The sequence below is a fragment of the Poecilia mexicana genome, unplaced genomic scaffold, assembly GCF_051168715.1.
Source record: "Poecilia mexicana isolate PSO_F unplaced genomic scaffold, ASM5116871v1 scaffold_15, whole genome shotgun sequence".
Taxonomy (NCBI): Eukaryota; Metazoa; Chordata; class Actinopteri; order Cyprinodontiformes; family Poeciliidae; genus Poecilia; species Poecilia mexicana.
Genome location: NW_028263384.1, coordinates 21116637 through 21128915, shown reverse-complemented (window position 1 = coordinate 21128915; position 12279 = coordinate 21116637). Strand labels below are relative to the sequence as shown.

At 45.7% G+C, this 12279-nt stretch overlaps 1 long non-coding RNA gene across 1 annotated transcript; it reads right to left on the bottom strand.

Moving 5' to 3' along the window:
• Positions 1-299: 299 nt before the first annotated feature.
• Positions 300-2656, bottom strand: LOC106916206 (uncharacterized). Its single transcript, XR_015765387.1, has 3 exons — positions 2482-2656; positions 1533-1579; positions 300-1426 (listed from the first exon to the last, which is right to left on the bottom strand). It is a non-coding gene; the product is annotated as an uncharacterized LOC106916206 (long non-coding RNA).
• Positions 2657-12279: the final 9623 nt, after the last annotated feature.

Genomic DNA, 12279 nt, shown 5'->3' with positions numbered 1-12279 from the left:
TAAATCACTGAAGAGTTTAGCACCACAACACATTAAAGACCTGCTGTTGTACCAACCTTCCAGAGCGCTCAGGTTCTGGTTCTGGTTCTGGTTCTGCATCAGAACCAAACGAGGAGAAGCAGCATTCAGCTTCTATGCACCACAAATCTGGAACAAACTTCCAGAAAACTGTAAAACCGCTGAAACACTGAGTTCCTGTAAATCAACCCACCTGTTTGCATTTGTCCTTGATTCATAATAATTGTAACTGTCATGATGGGTGGTGGTAAGGTGAGGAGAAGACGCTGGGACCCAGGATGTAGATGAAGGAATGGTTTTAATAAAGATAACTCGACAGTCCAGAACTGGCAGCACGGCAGAGTTAGCAACAGCTAATACCGGTAGCAACAGATAAACGGACTAACATGCGAGCTAACACGATCCAGGACTAATGCAGTTCCACTGGAGAGTGTGGCAGGACAAACAGGCGTGGCAGCAAACCACAAACTTGGACGTTTGACAAGGACCCAATGGAGAACATAGACAACAGGTGAGACTAAATACACACGGGGTAATCAAGGGAATGAGACACACCTGGGAGACAATCAACGGGGAGGACAGAGACTCGCAGGGAAACAGAAACACACAGAAAAACTCAACTAAACACACAGAAACACGGATCATGACAGTAACACTGATCAATACATTTGATGCATGTTTGCTTCATTATTTTGATATCAGACAACATTTAATGTTTCATAATTTAATACTGTATTATGTTTTTATGGTGAACCGAACTTTGAACTGCCTTGTGGCTGAAATGTGCTTTATAAATAAACTTAACTTTTAGTTTTGACTTTAACAGAGAGTTTCTCTGACAGGAGAAGACTCTTTAGACTTTTTAAACTTTTTAGACTCACTCAGCTCAGAAACACTGAAGAACCAGAACTGGACCAGAGCCCAAATCCAGGAATCAGAGGTTCAGTGAATGTGGTGTTGAAGGTGTGGAGGTGAATCAGAGAATCAGAAGAAACTCTGTAGAAGGACAGAATGCCAGCAGGCCAGTCCACATACACTGCTACTCTGCTGAAGACAGAGGAGGAGGGGAGATATGTTCTCATGTTATCGTGCCTGACAAAGTGACCATCATTAGAGCAGTACAGACACCAGGAGTGATCGTTCTCTCCAAACACACAATCTCTACTCTCTCCTTTCCTCCTGATTCCTCTGTAACTCACTGCTATATCAACTCCTCCTCTCCACTCGACCTCCCAGTAACAGCGACCAGTCAGACCAGTTCCACACAGAACATTGTGATGATGATCAAATCTGTCTGGATGATCAGGATATGACTGACGCTCCTTCACACGGGTCACCTTCCTGTTGTCTTCACAAACTTTGAGGTATTGATTCATTGAGTTTGTGTCGATGGTGAGTTGACAGGAATCTGATGGAGAGAACAACCAGTTATTGATCATTTATTGATCTTTGATGACTCCTGAATGACAGTTTGAGCTGCTTTGTTGTCATGAATCAGGTGAAAACACACTTACACTTCCTCAGACCTGGTGTCAACCATCGGCCTCCAGCAGGCTCCACCCTGAAAGGAGGAGGGGGTCAGACCATCAGCCTCTTTCAGCAGCAAACATGGACATTACATGTAACACACACACTGTCCTCCACTGAGACAGTCCAACATTTGGACACGTCCACTTGTCGTATAAAGCTGAACTATGACGATAATGATGATGAAAACTGCAGTGGATGTAGGAAGGACAGTTGGTGCTGCTGCAGCTCCAACAGAGAGGAGAAAGGAAATCCCTCAGCAACAACCTGAAGAAACTCACTGAAGCCTAAAAGGACATCAGGAAAGATTTCTGGAAGCTCAACCTGATTTAATAATCACCATTAAAATCCAATCAGTCTAAACTCTGATCAACACCTGGATACCTGCTCCATCCACACAGATGAAGGAATGAAACACGAAACAACCTGCTGCTGAAAACCTGCTGTGGCCTCACAGGAATATCCAGAAATACAAACATTAAAAAGGAGAAGCTGCATCACATCCAACAAAGAGTTCAACAAGAATCAAAGATTTGATCTCTGAGCTCAGACTGAAACCAGGGAGAGGCTTCATCATCATCACACCTCTGACCAGCACCACATTCAGATGAGATTGTTTTTTTCTTCGTTAAATGTAAAGCTGAGGTAAATGTTTCCCTCAGCTTCCTCGCTCATGAGCGCATACAGAAAAAGTGGGACGGGAGACCCAAGAAGAAAACTGTCCTGCGGTCGCTATGGCGATCGCCTCGGTAGCTTTAGCAGCACGTCAATTTAAGTGACGTATCCTGCCCAATGCAAAACGATCAGGGCCATAGCACCAATAGGACCGTGTCGAACCGAGCCGGGCCGGACCCTGCAGAGCGAAAAGGGCTTTTGTCATTCCTCCTCTTCCTCCTCCATCAGCCCTTCTCTGCTCCTCCATCAGCTCCTCCATACCTGAGAGTTTCCAGTCTCCAGTCTGGATCCTTCAGTCCAGCCGACAGCAGCTTCACTCCTGAGTCTCCTGGATGATTGTAGCTCAGGTCCAACTCTTTCAGATGGGAGGGGTTAAAGGTCAGAGCTGAGGCCAGAGAAGCACAGCCTTCCTCTGAGATCAGACAGCCTGACAAGCTGCAGACACAATTCAACACATCATGAGAAACGGAGAATATAGAACTGGTCAGTTTGAAAAGAAAAAGAGACAATGAAAGTGGTACTTAAGTGGTTAATAATAAAAATATAAAACCGTGTTCTGAGTTGTAGATAAAAAAAGTGACATTTGATACATTTAAACAGATGATTCTTCACTAGTTTGGACTGAAACTCAACAAACTGACACAATCTCAGAGGACAGCCTGTAGTTTTCTTCAAACTGGAACTAAAACACCAAAGATAAACCGATGATCCCGGTGGATCTGTTGATCTTGTGTTTAAAAAGCTTTAGGGTGATTTCACACCTGACAGTCCAACAGGCTCCGTTTGGTTGGGGACCAAAATTACAACATTTGTTACATCTTCAGCTGGTCCAATGCACTTTCACACTGCACTGTCAAATGAACCAAACTCATAGAAAAATTATGTTCTACAAACAAACAAAGCAATTAGTCCAGTTTTTATCAAAGTTTTAAGAATTACACCAGCTGCAGCGCACAGCAGCAATGGGAAAATAATGCTGATAATTGTAAAACAACTTTAAACCACTTATATTCTGCTTTTCCTTGTTCTGTGTTGGCTTTTCTTTACATGCAGACCCGTTGTCATGGCAACCAAACACCTCAGACAAAACCAGAGCAGACAGTATTATATATCAATAGATTTTTCTTTTTTCTCTGTTAAAAGACCACAATCTATTTCTCCCTGAACTGTTAGACTTGCACATTTATTGAACCTTTATTGACCCAGAATTGCCTGCACTATAGTTCGCTTCCTACTTTTGGAGCGGTCTCTGGTCCATTTGCATGCCCATCGTATTCGCACTGTGCCAGAGTTCATCTCCATACCATCCATCCATCATCCATCCATCCATCATCCATCCATCATCCATCCATCCATCCATCCATCCATCCATCCATCCATCATCCATCCATCATCCATCCATCCATCCATCCATCATCCATCCATCCATCCATCATCCATCCATCCATCAATCCATCCATCCATCATCCATCCATCCATCCATCCATCCATCCATCCATCATCCATCCATCATCCATCCATCCATCCATCCATCATCCATCCATCCATCCATCCATCCATCCATCCATCCATCATCCATCCATCCATCCATCCATCCATCATCCATCCATCCATCCATCATCCATCCATCATCCATCCATCCATCCATCCATCATCCATCCATCCATCCATCCATCCATCCATCATCCATCCATCCATCAATCCATCCATCCATCCATCATCCATCCATCCATCATCCATCCATCATCCATCCATCCATCCATCCATCCATCCATCCATCATCCATCCATCCATCAATCCATCCATCCATCATCCATCCATCCATCAATCCATCCATCCATCCATCATCCATCCATCATCCATCCATCAATCCATCCATCCATCATCCATCCATCCATCAATCCATCCATCCATCATCCATCCATCCATCAATCCATCCATCCATCATCCATCCATCCATCAATCCATCCATCCATCCATCCATCATCCATCCATCATCCATCCATCCATCCATCCATCATCCATCCATCATCCATCCATCCATCCATCCATCATCCATCCATCCATCCATCCATCATCCATCCATCCATCAATCCATCCATCCATCATCCATCCATCCATCCATCCATCATCCATCCATCCATCCATCCATCATCCATCCATCATCCATCCATCCATCCATCCATCATCCATCCATCATCCATCCATCCATCCATCCATCATCCATCCATCCATCCATCCATCCATCCATCCATCCATCCATCATCCATCCATCATCCATCCATCCATCCATCCATCCATCATCCATCCATCATCCATCCATCCATCCATCCATCATCCATCCATCCATCCATCCATCATCCATCCATCCATCATCCATCCATCCATCCATCATCCATCCATCCATCCATCATCCATCCATCCATCCATCATCCATCCATCATCCATCCATCCATCCATCCATCCATCCATCATCCATCCATCCATCCATCCATCCATCATCCATCCATCCATCCATCCATCCATCCATCCATCATCCATCCATCATCCATCCATCCATCCATCATCCATCCATCATCCATCCATCCATCAATCCATCCATCCATCCATCATCCATCCATCATCCATCCATCCATCCATCCATCATCCATCCATCCATCCATCCATCATCCATCCATCCATCAATCCATCCATCCATCATCCATCCATCCATCAATCCATCCATCCATCCATCATCCATCCATCATCCATCCATCCATCCATCCATCCATCCATCCATCATCCATCCATCCATCCATCCATCCATCATCCATCCATCATCCATCCATCCATCCATCCATCATCCATCCATCCATCAATCCATCCATCCATCATCCATCCATCCATCAATCCATCCATCCATCCATCCATCATCCATCCATCATCCATCCATCCATCCATCCATCATCCATCCATCCATCCATCCATCCATCATCCATCATCCATCCATCATCCATCCATCATCCATCCATCCATCAATCCATCCATCCATCCATCATCCATCCATCCATCCATCATCCATCCATCCATCCATCATCCATCCATCCATCCATCCATCCATCATCCATCCATCCATCAATCCATCCATCCATCATCCATCCATCCATCAATCCATCCATCCATCCATCATCCATCCATCATCCATCCATCCATCCATCCATCATCCATCCATCCATCCATCCATCATCCATCCATCCATCCATCATCCATCCATCATCCATCCATCCATCAATCCATCCATCCATCCATCATCCATCCATCCATCCATCATCCATCCATCCATCCATCATCCATCCATCCATCCATCATCCATCCATCCATCCATCCATCCATCATCCATCCATCATCCATCCATCCATCCATCCATCATCCATCCATCCATCAATCCATCAATCCATCATCCATCCATCCATCCATCCATCATCCATCCATCATCCATCCATCCATCCATCCATCATCCATCCATCCATCCATCCATCATCCATCCATCCATCCATCATCCATCCATCCATCCATCCATCATCCATCCATCCATCCATCCATCATCCATCCATCCATCAATCCATCCATCCATCATCCATCCATCCATCCATCATCCATCAATCCATCAATCCATCATCCATCCATCCATCCATCATCCATCCATCATCCATCCATCCATCCATCCATCATCCATCCATCCATCCATCCATCATCCATCCATCCATCCATCATCCATCCATCCATCCATCCATCATCCATCCATCCATCCATCATCCATCCATCCATCCATCCATCCATCCATCCATCATCCATCCATCCATCCATCCATCCATCCATCCATCCATCCATCATCCATCCATCATCCATCCATCCATCCATCATCCATCCATCATCCATCCATCCATCAATCCATCCATCCATCCATCATCCATCCATCATCCATCCATCCATCCATCCATCATCCATCCATCCATCCATCCATCATCCATCCATCCATCAATCCATCCATCCATCATCCATCCATCCATCAATCCATCCATCCATCCATCATCCATCCATCATCCATCCATCCATCCATCCATCCATCCATCCATCATCCATCCATCCATCCATCCATCCATCATCCATCCATCATCCATCCATCCATCCATCCATCATCCATCCATCCATCAATCCATCCATCCATCATCCATCCATCCATCAATCCATCCATCCATCCATCCATCATCCATCCATCATCCATCCATCCATCCATCCATCATCCATCCATCCATCCATCCATCCATCCATCATCCATCATCCATCCATCATCCATCCATCATCCATCCATCCATCAATCCATCCATCCATCCATCATCCATCCATCCATCCATCATCCATCCATCCATCCATCATCCATCCATCCATCCATCCATCCATCATCCATCCATCCATCAATCCATCCATCCATCATCCATCCATCCATCAATCCATCCATCCATCCATCATCCATCCATCATCCATCCATCCATCCATCCATCATCCATCCATCCATCCATCCATCATCCATCCATCCATCCATCATCCATCCATCATCCATCCATCCATCAATCCATCCATCCATCCATCATCCATCCATCCATCCATCATCCATCCATCCATCCATCATCCATCCATCCATCCATCATCCATCCATCCATCCATCCATCCATCATCCATCCATCATCCATCCATCCATCCATCCATCATCCATCCATCCATCAATCCATCAATCCATCATCCATCCATCCATCCATCATCCATCCATCCATCCATCCATCATCCATCCATCCATCCATCCATCCATCCATCATCCATCCATCCATCATCCATCCATCCATCCATCCATCATCCATCATCCATCATCCATCCATCCATCAATCCATCCATCCATCCATCATCCATCCATCCATCCATCATCCATCCATCCATCCATCCATCCATCCATCCATCATCCATCCATCCATCCATCCATCCATCCATCCATCATCCATCCATCATCCATCCATCCATCCATCATCCATCCATCATCCATCCATCCATCAATCCATCCATCCATCCATCATCCATCCATCATCCATCCATCCATCCATCCATCATCCATCCATCCATCCATCATCCATCCATCCATCAATCCATCCATCCATCATCCATCCATCCATCAATCCATCCATCCATCCATCATCCATCCATCATCCATCCATCCATCCATCCATCCATCCATCCATCATCCATCCATCCATCCATCCATCCATCATCCATCCATCATCCATCCATCCATCCATCCATCATCCATCCATCCATCAATCCATCCATCCATCATCCATCCATCCATCAATCCATCCATCCATCCATCCATCATCCATCCATCATCCATCCATCCATCCATCCATCATCCATCCATCCATCCATCCATCCATCCATCCATCCATCCATCATCCATCATCCATCCATCATCCATCCATCATCCATCCATCCATCAATCCATCCATCCATCCATCATCCATCCATCCATCCATCATCCATCCATCCATCCATCATCCATCCATCCATCCATCCATCCATCATCCATCCATCCATCAATCCATCCATCCATCATCCATCCATCCATCAATCCATCCATCCATCCATCATCCATCCATCATCCATCCATCCATCCATCCATCATCCATCCATCCATCCATCCATCATCCATCCATCCATCCATCATCCATCCATCATCCATCCATCCATCAATCCATCCATCCATCCATCATCCATCCATCCATCCATCATCCATCCATCCATCCATCATCCATCCATCCATCCATCATCCATCCATCCATCCATCCATCCATCATCCATCCATCATCCATCCATCCATCCATCCATCATCCATCCATCCATCAATCCATCAATCCATCATCCATCCATCCATCCATCATCCATCCATCATCCATCCATCCATCCATCCATCATCCATCCATCCATCCATCCCTCCATCATCCATCCATCCATCATCCATCCATCCATCCATCCATCATCCATCCATCCATCCATCATCCATCCATCCATCAATCCATCCATCCATCATCCATCCATCCATCCATCATCCATCAATCCAAACATCCATCATCCATCCATCCATCATCCATCCATCATCCATCCATCCATCAATCCATCCATCCATCATCCATCCATCCATCCATCATCCATCCATCCATCCATCCATCCATCATCCATCCATCCATCATCCATCCATCCATCCATCCATCCATCATCCATCCATCCATCAATCCATCCATCCATCATCCATCCATCCATCAATCCATCAATCCATCATCCATCCATCCATCCATCATCCATCCATCATCCATCCATCCATCCATCCATCATCCATCCATCCATCCATCCATCCATCCATCCATCCATCATCCATCCATCCATCATCCATCCATCCATCCATCCATCCATCATCCATCCATCCATCAATCCATACATCCATCATCCATCCATCCATCAATCCATACATCCATCATCCATCCATCCATCCATCCATCCATCCATCCATCCATCCATCCATCCATCCATCCATCATCCATCCATCCATCCATCCACCCATCCATCCATCATCCATCCATCAATCCATACATCCATCATCCATCCATCCATCCATCATCCATCCATCCATCCATCCATCCATCCATCCATCATCCATCCATCCATCAATCCATACATCCATCATCCATCCATCCATCCATCCATCCATCCATCATCCATCCATCCATCCATCCATCCATCCATCCATCATCCATCATCCATCCATCCATCAATCCATCCATCCATCATCCATCCATCCATCAATCCATCCATCCATCATCCATCCATCATCCATCCATCCATCCATCATCCATCCATCCATCCATCCATCATCCATCCATCCATCATCCATCCATCCATCCATCCATCCATCATCCATCCATCCATCAATCCATACATCCATCATCCATCCATCCATCAATCCATACATCCATCATCCATCCCACCATCCATCCATCCATCATCCATCCATCCATCCATCCATCCATCCATCCATCCATCCATCCATCCATCATCCATCCATCCATCCATCCATCATCCATCCATCCATCCATCATCCATCCATCCATCCATCATCCATCCATCCATCATCCATCCATCCATCCATCCATCCATCATCCATCCATCCATCAATCCATACATCCATCATCCATCCATCCATCAATCCATACATCCATCATCCATCCATCCATCCATCCATCCATCATCCATCCATCCATCCATCCATCCATCCATCCATCCATCCATCCATCATCCATCCATCCACCCATCCATCCATCATCCATCCATCAATCCATACATCCATCATCCATCCATCCATCCATCATCCATCCATCCATCCATCCATCCATCCATCCATCATCCATCCATCCATCAATCCATACATCCATCATCCATCCATCCATCCATCCATCCATCCATCCATCATCCATCCATCCATCCATCCATCCATCCATCCATCATCCATCATCCATCCATCCATCAATCCATCCATCCATCATCCATCCATCCATCAATCCATCCATCCATCATCCATCCATCATCCATCCATCCATCCATCATCCATCCATCCATCCCTCCATCATCCATCCATCCATCATCCATCCATCCATCCATCCATCCATCATCCATCCATCCATCAATCCATACATCCATCATCCATCCATCCATCAATCCATACATCCATCATCCATCCATCCATCCATCCATCCATCATCCATCCATCCATCCATCATCCATCCATCCATCCATCCATCCATCATCCATCCATCCATCAATCCATCCATCCATCATCCATCCATCCATCAATCCATCCATCCATCCATCATCCATCCATCATCCATCCATCCATCCATCCATCATCCATCCATCCATCCATCCATCATCCATCCATCCATCCATCATCCATCCATCATCCATCCATCCATCAATCCATCCATCCATCCATCATCCATCCATCCATCCATCATCCATCCATCCATCCATCATCCATCCATCCATCCATCATCCATCCATCCATCCATCCATCCATCATCCATCCATCATCCATCCATCCATCCATCCATCATCCATCCATCCATCAATCCATCAATCCATCATCCATCCATCCATCCATCATCCATCCATCATCCATCCATCCATCCATCCATCATCCATCCATCCATCCATCCATCCATCATCATCCATCCATCCATCATCCATCCATCCTCCATCCATCATCCATCCATCCATCCATCATCCATCCATCCATCAATCCATCCATCCATCATCCATCCATCCATCCATCATCCATCAATCCAAACATCCATCATCCATCCATCCATCATCCATCCATCATCCATCCATCCATCAATCCATCCATCCATCATCCATCCATCCATCCATCATCCATCCATCCATCCATCCATCCATCATCCATCCATCCATCATCCATCCATCCATCCATCCATCCATCATCCATCCATCCATCAATCCCATCCATCCATCATCCATCCATCCATCAATCCATCAATCCATCATCCATCCATCCATCCATCCATCATCCATCCATCATCCATCCATCCATCCATCCATCATCCATCCATCCATCCATCCATCATCCATCCATCCATCCATCATCCATCCATCCATCATCCATCCATCCATCCATCCATCCATCATCCATCCATCCATCAATCCATACATCCATCATCCATCCATCCATCAATCCATACATCCATCATCCATCCATCCATCCATCCATCATCCATCCATCCATCCATCCATCCATCCATCCATCCATCCATCATCCATCCATCCATCCATCCACCCATCCATCCATCATCCATCCATCAATCCATACATCCATCATCCATCCATCCATCCATCATCCATCCATCCATCCATCCATCCATCCATCCATCATCCATCCATCCATCAATCCATACATCCATCATCCATCCATCCATCCATCCATCCATCATCCATCCATCCATCCATCCATCCATCCATCCATCATCCATCATCCATCCATCCATCCATCCATCCATCCATCATCCATCCATCCATCAATCCATCCATCCATCATCCATCCATCATCCATCCATCCATCCATCATCCATCCATCCATCCATCCATCATCCATCCATCCATCATCCATCCATCCATCCATCCATCCATCATCCATCCATCCATCAATCCATACATCCATCATCCATCCATCCATCAATCCATACATCCATCATCCATCCATCCATCCATCCATCCATCATCCATCCATCCATCCATCCATCCATCCATCCATCCATCCATCCATCATCCATCCATCCATCCATCCATCATCCATCCATCCATCCATCATCCATCCATCCATCCATCATCCATCCATCCATCATCCATCCATCCATCCATCCATCCATCCATCATCCATCCATCCATCAATCCATACATCCATCATCCATCCATCCATCAATCCATACATCCATCATCCATCCATCCATCCATCCATCCATCATCCATCCATCCATCCATCCATCCATCCATCCATCCATCCATCCATCCATCATCCATCCATCCATCCATCCACCCATCCATCCATCATCCATCCATCAATCCATACATCCATCATCCATCCATCCATCCATCATCCATCCATCCATCCATCCATCCATCCATCATCCATCCATCCATCAATCCATACATCCATCATCCATCCATCCATCCATCATCCATCCATCATCCATCCATCCATCCATCCATCATCCATCCATCCATCCATCATCCATCCATCCATCCATCATCCATCCATCCATCATCCATCCATCCATCCATCCATCCATCATCCATCCATCCATCAATCCATACATCCATCATCCATCCATCCATCAATCCATACATCCATCATCCATCCATCCATCCATCCATCCATCATCCATCCATCCATCCATCCATCCATCCATCCAT